We start from the raw sequence: 12,507 nt of genomic DNA on the forward strand, positions 1-12,507 counted from the left end.
CTGTACCGAGGCTCCATTTTCATCCCACCCGGTCGAGTCGTCGCCATCCTGGCCACAGCCAGCATGTTGCAGCTGGACGAGGTGATTCGGCAGTGCGGGGAGGTCATGAAAGTGACTGTCCGTGCCCAGACCGTGTGCAGCTACGACTACTCTGCTGAAAGCTACGGGCTCCACACCGTCAGGACCATGTGTCTTCAGTGGCTGCTGGACAACATGATGACCCAGTGTAGCGAGCAGCTAGTGCGAGAAGTCAGCCTGGATCTCATGAAAGAGGTCATTGCCTCTTCAGAGCTCTTGGTGATGGGGGTGGAGATGGACGTGTACACCATGCTGAAAAAGTGGATGTTCTTGCAGCTGCAGCCGACATGGAGGGGCCCGCGCAGGGCCCTATTGCCTGACACCGACTCATGGTTTGCCAGGTCCAGGAGGGATTCGGAGGGCACCCCTTTCCTGGAGACCGAGCAGGGCAGAGCCTTCGTGCCAGTGTTCCAGCAGCTGCGGTTTGCCTACATAATCTGCGACTCGGCGTCAGCACGCGTCATCCACCAGCATGCGCTGATCCCAGCCGCTTGGTTGTGTCCAGTGTACAAAGAGAGTTTTCTTGGCCCCCTCTGGGCTAAGCAGACCAGAGAGCTCTGGCCCGTGGACGTCTACGGGTCCGACCCGCAGGGGAACAGCATGCGGTGCGGGGGCCAGCTCCACAGGCACAAGCAATGCGGCTGGCGGTGGGAAGGCTTCAACTTCAGCTGGGACCTGGTGGTGTGCTACGCCAACCAGCACATAATTTTCTGGTACAGCGCGCCCAACAACTCTTACAGCCTCGGGGTCAGCCTACTCGAGCAGAGAAAGGTCGCGTGCCGCCTGCGCCTGTCCTCCGTGGACAGGGATGGGAGAGCCGTTTTAAGGAAGGACACAGGATACCAGAGGCTTTCCCTGAGAGAGCATCAAGAGCTAGAGGTAATGAACCTGGAATACCAATACGTGGTTTTCCCCATCCATGTGGCCTATAACTTCCTGTACCTCCACTGAGAGGGGTGTTGCCCAGAGTAAGGACCCATTCAGTATCTCATGTGGCTTAGCATGGCGTCCTCTGGCGAGATCATTAGAGCAAACGCCCTAGTACTCAGCAGCACTCTGGGCTGAGCTCGTGCCCGGGCCAACGGCGCCTGGAGAGGAAGCTTGTCCAATGCACCACTGAGGTATAGGCCATGGGAGCACGAAGCAGTCAGATGCCATGGCACTGTTGGGGGCGTGACCCAGAGGAGCCAGGTGCCACTGGTGGGGAGGAGGAGGCAGTAGTGGCAGAAAGAAAGGAACGGAAGGAGAGTGAAAAGGCCAGACCCGCCGCTCGTCAGTGGAGCCACAAGCGGAAGAGAGGCCCAGGGGGGCCGCTCACAAAAACGCCCCACCGGAAACGTGCTCAAGATCGTCCAGGGTCCGTTTATGAGGCACTCGTCCTGAGAGGAGAACAGAGCGACGTGCGGATCAGCGCACTGGGGGAAGAGTGGAACTTGCATAGGGTCTACTTGTGCCAGTCAAGGTACTTTGCTAGCATGTTCAGGGGCGCTTGGCGGGAGACAAACATGGATACTATTGAGTCGCAGATGCCTGACGAGAACATTGATCGTGAGGCACTGCACGAGGCTTTCGGTGCCCTGTACCGAGGCTCCATTTTCATCCCACCTGGTCGAGTCGTCGCCATCCTGGCCACAGCCAGCATGTAGCAGCTGGACGACGTGATTCGGCAGTGCGGGGAGGTCATGAAAGTGACTGTCCGTGCCCAGACCGTGTGCAGCTACGACTACTCTGCTGAAAGCTACGGGCTCCACACCGTCAGGACCATGTGTCTTCAGTGGCTGCTGGACAACATGATGACCCAGTGTAGCGAGCAGCTAGTGCGAGAAGTCAGCCTGGATCTCATGAAAGAGGTCATTGCCTCTTCAGAGCTCTTGGTGATGGGGGTGGAGATGGACGTGTACACCATGCTGAAAAAGTGGATGTTCTTGCAGCTGCAGCCGACATGGAGGGGCCCGCGCAGGGCCCTATTGCCTGACACGGACTCATGGTTTGCCAGGTCCAGGAGGGATTCGGAGGGCACCCCTTTCCTGGAGACCGAGCAGGGCAGAGCCTTCGTGCCAGGGTTCCAGCAGCTGCGGTTTGCCTACATAATCTGCGACCCGACGTCAGCACTCGTCATCCACCAGCGTGCGCTGATCCCAGCCGCTAGGTTGTGTCCAGTGTACAAAGAGTGTTTTCTTGGCCCCCTCTGGGCTAAGCAGACCAGAGAGCTCTGGCCCGTGGACGTCTACGGGTCCGACTCCCAGGGGAACAGCATGCGGTGCGGTGGCCAGCTCCACAGGCACAAGCAATGCAGCTGGCGGTGGGAAGGCTTCAACTTCAGCTGGGACCTGGTGGTGTGCTACGCCAACCAGCACATCATTTTCTGGTACAGCGCGCCCAACAACTCCTACAGCCTCGGGGTCAGCCTACTCGAGCAGAGAAAGGTCGCGTGCCCCCTGCGCCTGTCCTCCGTGGACAGGGAAGGGAGAGCCGTTTTCAGGAAGGACACAGGATACCAGAGGCTTTCCCTGAGAGAGGATCAAGAGCTAGAGGTAATGAACCTGGAAATCCAGTGCGTCGTTTTCCCCATCCATGTGGCCTGTAACTTCCTGTACCTCCACTGAGAGGGGTGTTGCCCAGAGTGAGGACCCGTGCAGTATCTCATGTGGCTTAGCATGGCGTCCTCTGGCGAGACCGTTAGAGCAAACGTCCTAGTACTCAGCAGCACTCTGGGCTGAGCTCGTGCCCGGGCCAAAGGCGCCTGGAGAGGAAGCTTGTCCACTGCACCACTGAGGTATAGGCCATGGGAGCACGAAGCAGTCAGATGCCATGGCACTGGTGGGGGCGTGACCCAGAGGAGCCAGGTGCCACTGGTGGGGAGGAGGAGGCAGTAGTGGCAGAAAGAAAGGAACGGAAGGAGAGTGAAAAGGCCAGACCCGCCGCTCGTCAGTGGAGCCACAAGCGGAAGAGAGGCCCAGGGGGGCCGCTCACAAAAACGCCCCACCGGAAACGTGCTCATGATCGTCCAGGGTCCGTTTAGGAGGCATTCGTCCTGAGAGGAGAACAGAGCGACGTGTGGATCAGCGCACTGGGGGAAGAGTGGAACTTGCATAGGGTCTACTTGTGCCAGTCAAGGTACTTTGCTAGCATGTTCAGGGGCGCTTGGCAGGACACAAACATGGATAGTATTGAGTCGCAGATGCCTGACGAGAACATTGATCGTGAGGCACTGCACGAGGCTTTCGGTGCCCTGTACCGAGGCTCCATTTTCATCCCACCCGGTCGAGTCGTCGCCATCCTGGCCACAGCCAGCATGTTGCAGCTGGACGAGGTGATTCGGCAGTGCGGGGAGGTCATGAAAGTGACTGTCCGTGCCCAGACCGTGTGCAGCTACGACTACTCTGCTGAAAGCTACGGGCTCCACACCGTCAGGACCATGTGTCTTCAGTGGCTGCTGGACAACATGATGACCCAGTGTAGCGAGCAGCTAGTGCGAGAAGTCAGCCTGGATCTCATGAAAGAGGTCACTGCCCCTTCAGAGCTCTTGGTGATGGGGGTGGAGATGGACGTGTACACCATGCTGAAAAAGTGGATGTTCTTGCAGCTGCAGCCGACATGGAGGGGCCCGCGCAGGGCCCTATTGCCTGACACCGACTCATGGTTTGCCAGGTCCAGGAGGGATTCGGAGGGCACCCCTTTCCTGGAGACCGAGCAGGGCAGAGCCTTCGTGCCAGGGTTCCAGCAGCTGCGGTTTGCCTACATAATCTGCGACCCGACGTCAGCACGCGTCATCCACCAGCATGCGCTGATCCCTGCCGCTTGGTTGTGTCCAGTGTACAAATAGAGTTTTCTTGGCCCCCTCTGGGCTAAGCAGACCAGAGAGCTCTGGCCCGTGGACGTCTACGGGTCCGACTCCCAGGGGAACAGCATGCGGTGCGGGGGCCAGCTCCACAGGCACAAGCAATGCGGCTGGCGGTGGGAAGGCTTCAACTTCAGCTGGGACCTGGTGGTGTGCTACGCCAACCAGCACATCATTTTCCGGTACAGCGCGCCCAACAACTCCTACAGCCTCGGGGTCAGCCTACTCGAGCAGAGAAAGGTCGCGTGCCGCCTGCGCCTGTCCTCCGTGGACAGGGATGGGAGAGCCGTTTTCAGGAAGGACACAGGATACCAGAGGCTTTCCCTGAGAGAGGATCAAGAGCTAGAGGTAATGAACCTGGAAAACCAATGCGTCGTTTTCCCCATCCATGTGGCCTGTAACTTCCTGTACCTCCACTGAGAGGGGTGTTGCCCAGAGTGAGGACCCGTGCAGTATCTCATGTGGCTTAGCATGGCGTCCTCTGGCGAGACCGTTAGAGGAAACGTCCTAGTACTCAGCAGCACTCTGGGCTGAGCTCGTGCCCGGGCCAACGGCGCCTGGAGAGGAAGCTTGTCCACTGCATCACTGAGGTATAGGCCATGGGAGCACGAAGCAGTCAGATGCCATGGCACTGGTGGGGGCGTGACCCAGAGGAGCCAGGTGCCACTGGTGGGGAGGAGGAGGCAGTAGTGGCAGAAAGAAAGGAACGGAAGGAGAGTGAAGAGGCCAGACCCGCCGCCCGTCAGTGGAGCCACAAGCGGAAAAGAGGCCCAAGGGGGCCGCTCACAAAAAAGCCCCACCGGAAACGTGCTCAAGATCGTCCAGGGTCCGTTTAGGAGGCACTCGTCGTGAGAAGAGAACAGAGCGACGTGCGGATCAGCGCACTGGGGGAAGAGTGGAACTTGCATAGGGTCTACTTGTGCCAGTCAAGGTACTTTGCTAGCATGTTCAGGGGCGCTTGGCGGGAGACAAACATGGATACTATTGAGTCGCAGATGCCTGACGAGAACATTGATCGTGAGGCACTGCACGAGGCTTTCGGTGCCCTGTACCGAGGCTCCATTTTCATCCCACCTGGTCGAGTCGTCGCCATCCTGGCCACAGCCAGCATGTAGCAGCTGGACGAGGTGATTCGGCAGTGCGGGGAGGTCATGAAAGTGACTGTCCGTGCCCAGACCGTGTGCAGCTACGACTACTCTGCTGAAAGCTACGGGCTCCACACCGTCAGGACCATGTGTCTTCAGTGGCTGCTGGACAACATGATGACCCAGTGTAGCGAGCAGCTAGTGCGAGAAGTCAGCCTGGATCTCATGAAAGAGGTCACTGCCCCTTCAGAGCTCTTGGTGATGGGGGTGGAGATGGACGTGTACACCATGCTGAAAAAGTGGATGTTCTTGCAGCTGCAGCCGACATGGAGGGGCCCGCGCATGGCCCTATTGCCTGACACGGACTCATGGTTTGCCAGGTCCAGGAGGGATTCGGAGGGCACCCCTTTCCTGGAGACCGAGCAGGGCAGAGCCTTCGTGCCAGGGTTCCAGCAGCTGCGGTTTGCCTACATAATCTGCGACCCGACGTCAGCACTCGTCATCCACCAGCGTGCGCTGATCCCAGCCGCTAGGTTGTGTCCAGTGTACAAAGAGTGTTTTCTTGGCCCCCTCTGGGCTAAGCAGACCAGAGAGCTCTGGCCCGTGGACGTCTACGGGTCCGACTCCCAGGGGAACAGCATGCGGTGCGGTGGCCAGCTCCACAGGCACAAGCAATGCAGCTGGCGGTGGGAAGGCTTCAACTTCAGCTGGGACCTGGTGGTGGGCTACGCCAACCAGCACATCATTTTCTGGTACAGCGCGCCCAACAACTCCTACAGCCTCGGGGTCAGCCTACTCGAGCAGAGAAAGGTCGCGTGCCGCCTGCGCCTGTCCTCCGTGGACAGGGATGGGAGAGCCGTTTTCAGGAAGGACACAGGATACCAGAGGCTTTCCCTGAGAGAGGATCAAGGGCTAGAGGTAAGGAACCTGGAATACCAATACGTGGTTTTCCCCATCCATGTGGCCTGTAACTTCCTGTACCTCCACTGAGAGGGGTGTTGCCCAGAGTGAGGACCCGTGCAGTATCTCATGTGGCTTAGCATGGCGTCCTCTGGCGAGACCGTTAGAGGAAACGTCCTAGTACTCAGCAGCACTCTGGGCTGAGCTCGTGCCCGGGCCAACGGCGCCTGGAGAGGAAGCTTGTCCACTGCATCACTGAGGTATAGGCCATGGGAGCACGAAGCAGTCAGATGCCATGGCACTGGTGGGGGCGTGACCCAGAGGAGCCAGGTGCCACTGGTGGGGAGGAGGAGGCAGTAGTGGCAGAAAGAAAGGAACGGAAGGAGAGTGAAAAGGCCAGACCCGCCGCTCGTCAGTGGAGCCACAAGCGGAAGAGAGGCCCATGGGGGCCGCTCACAAAAAAGCCCCACCGGAAACGTGCTGAAGATCGTCCAGGGTCCGTTTAGGGGGCACTCGTCCTGAGAGGAGAACAGAGCGACGTGCGGATCAGCGCACTGGGGGAAGAGTGGAACTTGCATAGGATCTACTTGTGCCAGTCAAGGTACTTTGCTAGCATGTTCAGGGGCGCCTGGCAGGAGACAAACATGGATACTATTGAGTCGCAGATGCCTGACGAGAACATTGATCGCGAGGCACTGCACGAGGCTTTCGGTGCCCTGGACCGAGGCTCCATTTTCATCCCACCCGGTCGAGTCGTCGCCATCCTGGCCACAGCCAGCATGTTGCAGCTGGACGAGGTGATTCGGCAGTGCGGGGAGGTCATGAAAGTGACTGTCCGTGCCCAGACCGTGTGCAGCTACGACTACTCTGCTGAAAGCTACGGGCTCCACACAGTCAGGACCATGTGTCTTCAGTGGCTGCTGGACAACATGATGACCCAGTGTAGCGAGCAGCTAGTGCGAGAAGTCAGCCTGGATCTCATGAAAGAGGTCACTGCCTCTTCAGAGCTCTTGGTGATGGGGGTGGAGATGGACGTGTACACCATGCTGAAAAAGTGGATGTTCTTGCAGCTGCAGCCGACATGGAGGGGCCCGCGCAGGGCCCTATTGCCTGACACCGACTCATGGTTTGCCAGGTCCAGGAGGGATTCGGAGGGCACCCCTTTCCTGGAGACCGAGCAGGGCAGAGCCTTCGTGCCAGGGTTCCAGCAGCTGCGGTTTGCCTACATAATCTGCGACCCGACGTCAGCACTCGTCATCCACCAGCATGCGCTGATCCCTGCCGCTTGGTTGTGTCCAGTGTACAAAGAGTGTTTTCTTGGCCCCCTCTGGGCTAAGCAGACCAGAGAGCTCTGGCCCGTGGACGTCTACGGGTCCGACTCCCAGGGGAACAGCATGCGGTGCGGGGGCCAGCTCCACAGGCACAAGCAATGCAGCTGGCGGTGGGAAGGCTTCAACTTCAGCTGGGACCTGGTGGTGTGCTACGCCAACCAGCACATCATTTTCTGGTACAGCGCGCCCAACAACTCCTACAGCCTCGGGGTCAGCCTACTCGAGCAGAGAAAGGTCGCGTGCCCCCTGCGCCTGTCCTCCGTGGACAGGGAAGGGAGAGCCGTTTTCAGGAAGGACACAGGATACCAGAGGCTTTCCCTGAGAGAGGATCAAGAGCTAGAGGTAATGAACCTGGAAATCCAGTGCGTCGTTTTCCCCATCCATGTGGCCTGTAACTTCCTGTACCTCCACTGAGAGGGGTGTTGCCCAGAGTGAGGACCCGTGCAGTATCTCATGTGGCTTAGCATGGCGTCCTCTGGCGAGACCGTTAGAGCAAACGTCCTAGTACTCAGCAGCACTCTGGGCTGAGCTCGTGCCCGGGCCAAAGGCGCCTGGAGAGGAAGCTTGTCCACTGCACCACTGAGGTATAGGCCATGGGAGCACGAAGCAGTCAGATGCCATGGCACTGGTGGGGGCGTGACCCAGAGGAGCCAGGTGCCACTGGTGGGGAGGAGGAGGCAGTAGTGGCAGAAAGAAAGGAACGGAAGGAGAGTGAAAAGGCCAGACCCGCCGCTCGTCAGTGGAGCCACAAGCGGAAGAGAGGCCCAGGGGGGCCGCTCACAAAAACGCCCCACCGGAAACGTGCTCATGATCGTCCAGGGTCCGTTTAGGAGGCATTCGTCCTGAGAGGAGAACAGAGCGACGTGTGGATCAGCGCACTGGGGGAAGAGTGGAACTTGCATAGGGTCTACTTGTGCCAGTCAAGGTACTTTGCTAGCATGTTCAGGGGCGCTTGGCAGGACACAAACATGGATAGTATTGAGTCGCAGATGCCTGACGAGAACATTGATCGTGAGGCACTGCACGAGGCTTTCGGTGCCCTGTACCGAGGCTCCATTTTCATCCCACCCGGTCGAGTCGTCGCCATCCTGGCCACAGCCAGCATGTTGCAGCTGGACGAGGTGATTCGGCAGTGCGGGGAGGTCATGAAAGTGACTGTCCGTGCCCAGACCGTGTGCAGCTACGACTACTCTGCTGAAAGCTACGGGCTCCACACCGTCAGGACCATGTGTCTTCAGTGGCTGCTGGACAACATGATGACCCAGTGTAGCGAGCAGCTAGTGCGAGAAGTCAGCCTGGATCTCATGAAAGAGGTCACTGCCCCTTCAGAGCTCTTGGTGATGGGGGTGGAGATGGACGTGTACACCATGCTGAAAAAGTGGATGTTCTTGCAGCTGCAGCCGACATGGAGGGGCCCGCGCAGGGCCCTATTGCCTGACACCGACTCATGGTTTGCCAGGTCCAGGAGGGATTCGGAGGGCACCCCTTTCCTGGAGACCGAGCAGGGCAGAGCCTTCGTGCCAGGGTTCCAGCAGCTGCGGTTTGCCTACATAATCTGCGACCCGACGTCAGCACGCGTCATCCACCAGCATGCGCTGATCCCTGCCGCTTGGTTGTGTCCAGTGTACAAATAGAGTTTTCTTGGCCCCCTCTGGGCTAAGCAGACCAGAGAGCTCTGGCCCGTGGACGTCTACGGGTCCGACTCCCAGGGGAACAGCATGCGGTGCGGGGGCCAGCTCCACAGGCACAAGCAATGCGGCTGGCGGTGGGAAGGCTTCAACTTCAGCTGGGACCTGGTGGTGTGCTACGCCAACCAGCACATCATTTTCCGGTACAGCGCGCCCAACAACTCCTACAGCCTCGGGGTCAGCCTACTCGAGCAGAGAAAGGTCGCGTGCCGCCTGCGCCTGTCCTCCGTGGACAGGGATGGGAGAGCCGTTTTCAGGAAGGACACAGGATACCAGAGGCTTTCCCTGAGAGAGGATCAAGAGCTAGAGGTAATGAACCTGGAAAACCAATGCGTCGTTTTCCCCATCCATGTGGCCTGTAACTTCCTGTACCTCCACTGAGAGGGGTGTTGCCCAGAGTGAGGACCCGTGCAGTATCTCATGTGGCTTAGCATGGCGTCCTCTGGCGAGACCGTTAGAGCAAACGTCCTAGTACTCAGCAGCACTCTGGGCTGAGCTCGTGCCCGGGCCAACGGCGCCTGGAGAGGAAGCTTGTCCACTGCATCACTGAGGTATAGGCCATGGGAGCACGAAGCAGTCAGATGCCATGGCACTGGTGGGGGCGTGACCCAGAGGAGCCAGGTGCCACTGGTGGGGAGGAGGAGGCAGTAGTGGCAGAAAGAAAGGAACGGAAGGAGAGTGAAGAGGCCAGACCCGCCGCCCGTCAGTGGAGCCACAAGCGGAAAAGAGGCCCAAGGGGGCCGCTCACAAAAAAGCCCCACCGGAAACGTGCTCAAGATCGTCCAGGGTCCGTTTAGGAGGCACTCGTCGTGAGAAGAGAACAGAGCGACGTGCGGATCAGCGCACTGGGGGAAGAGTGGAACTTGCATAGGGTCTACTTGTGCCAGTCAAGGTACTTTGCTAGCATGTTCAGGGGCGCTTGGCGGGAGACAAACATGGATACTATTGAGTCGCAGATGCCTGACGAGAACATTGATCGTGAGGCACTGCACGAGGCTTTCGGTGCCCTGTACCGAGGCTCCATTTTCATCCCACCTGGTCGAGTCGTCGCCATCCTGGCCACAGCCAGCATGTAGCAGCTGGACGAGGTGATTCGGCAGTGCGGGGAGGTCATGAAAGTGACTGTCCGTGCCCAGACCGTGTGCAGCTACGACTACTCTGCTGAAAGCTACGGGCTCCACACCGTCAGGACCATGTGTCTTCAGTGGCTGCTGGACAACATGATGACCCAGTGTAGCGAGCAGCTAGTGCGAGAAGTCAGCCTGGATCTCATGAAAGAGGTCATTGCCTCTTCAGAGCTCTTGGTGATGGGGGTGGAGATGGACGTGTACACCATGCTGAAAAAGTGGATGTTCTTGCAGCTGCAGCCGACATGGAGGGGCCCGCGCATGGCCCTATTGCCTGACACGGACTCATGGTTTGCCAGGTCCAGGAGGGATTCGGAGGGCACCCCTTTCCTGGAGACCGAGCAGGGCAGAGCCTTCGTGCCAGGGTTCCAGCAGCTGCGGTTTGCCTACATAATCTGCGACCCGACGTCAGCACTCGTCATCCACCAGCGTGCGCTGATCCCAGCCGCTAGGTTGTGTCCAGTGTACAAAGAGTGTTTTCTTGGCCCCCTCTGGGCTAAGCAGACCAGAGAGCTCTGGCCCGTGGACGTCTACGGGTCCGACTCCCAGGGGAACAGCATGCGGTGCGGTGGCCAGCTCCACAGGCACAAGCAATGCAGCTGGCGGTGGGAAGGCTTCAACTTCAGCTGGGACCTGGTGGTGGGCTACGCCAACCAGCACATCATTTTCTGGTACAGCGCGCCCAACAACTCCTACAGCCTCGGGGTCAGCCTACTCGAGCAGAGAAAGGTCGCGTGCCGCCTGCGCCTGTCCTCCGTGGACAGGGATGGGAGAGCCGTTTTCAGGAAGGACACAGGATACCAGAGGCTTTCCCTGAGAGAGGATCAAGGGCTAGAGGTAAGGAACCTGGAATACCAATACGTGGTTTTCCCCATCCATGTGGCCTGTAACTTCCTGTACCTCCACTGAGAGGGGTGTTGCCCAGAGTGAGGACCCGTGCAGTATCTCATGTGGCTTAGCATGGCGTCCTCTGGCGAGACCGTTAGAGGAAACGTCCTAGTACTCAGCAGCACTCTGGGCTGAGCTCGTGCCCGGGCCAACGGCGCCTGGAGAGGAAGCTTGTCCAATGCACCACTGAGGTATAGGCCATGGGAGCACGAAGCAGTCAGATGCCATGGCACTGGTGGGGGCGTGACCCAGAGGAGCCAGGTGCCACTGGTGGGGAGGAGGAGGCAGTAGTGGCAGAAAGAAAGGAACGGAAGGAGAGTGAAAAGGCCAGACCCGCCGCTCGTCAGTGGAGCCACAAGCGGAAGAGAGGCCCATGGGGGCCGCTCACAAAAAAGCCCCACCGGAAACGTGCTGAAGATCGTCCAGGGTCCGTTTAGGGGGCACTCGTCCTGAGAGGAGAACAGAGCGACGTGCGGATCAGCGCACTGGGGGAAGAGTGGAACTTGCATAGGATCTACTTGTGCCAGTCAAGGTACTTTGCTAGCATGTTCAGGGGCGCCTGGCGGGAGACAAACATGGATACTATTGAGTCGCAGATGCCTGACGAGAACATTGATCGCGAGGCACTGCACGAGGCTTTCGGTGCCCTGGACCGAGGCTCCATTTTCATCCCACCCGGTCGAGTCGTCGCCATCCTGGCCACAGCCAGCATGTTGCAGCTGGACGAGGTGATTCGGCAGTGCGGGGAGGTCATGAAAGTGACTGTCCGTGCCCAGACCGTGTGCAGCTACGACTACTCTGCTGAAAGCTACGGGCTCCACACCGTCAGGACCATGTGTCTTCAGTGGCTGCTGGACAACATGATGACCCAGTGTAGCGAGCAGCTAGTGCGAGAAGTCAGCCTGGATCTCATGAAAGAGGTCACTGCCCCTTCAGAGCTCTTGGTGATGGGGGTGGAGATGGACGTGTACACCATGCTGAAAAAGTGGATGTTCTTGCAGCTGCAGCCGACATGGAGGGGCCCGCGCAGGGCCCTATTGCCTGACACCGACTCATGGTTTGCCAGGTCCAGGAGGGATTCGGAGGGCACCCCTTTCCTGGAGACCGAGCAGGGCAGAGCCTTCGTGCCAGGGTTCCAGCAGCTGCGGTTTGCCTACATAATCTGCGACCCGACGTCAGCACGCGTCATCCACCAGCATGCGCTGATCCCTGCCGCTTGGTTGTGTCCAGTGTACAAAGAGAGTTTTCTTGGCCCCCTCTGGGCTAAGCAGACCAGAGAGCTCTGGCCCGTGGACGTCTACGGGTCCGACTCCCAGGGGAACAGCATGCGGTGCGGGGGCCAGCTCCACAGGCACAAGCAATGCGGCTGGCGGTGGGAAGGCTTCAACTTCAGCTGGGACCTGGTGGTGTGCTACGCCAACCAGCACATCATTTTCCGGTACAGCGCGCCCAACAACTCCTACAGCCTCGGGGTCAGCCTACTCGAGCAGAGAAAGGTCGCGTGCCGCCTGCGCCTGTCCTCCGTGGACAGGGATGGGAGAGCCGTTTTCAGGAAGGACACAGGATACC

Source organism: Mesoplodon mirus (genome assembly GCF_964341445.2).
Source record: "Mesoplodon mirus genome assembly, chromosome: 4".
Classification (NCBI taxonomy): domain Eukaryota; kingdom Metazoa; phylum Chordata; class Mammalia; order Artiodactyla; family Ziphiidae; genus Mesoplodon; species Mesoplodon mirus.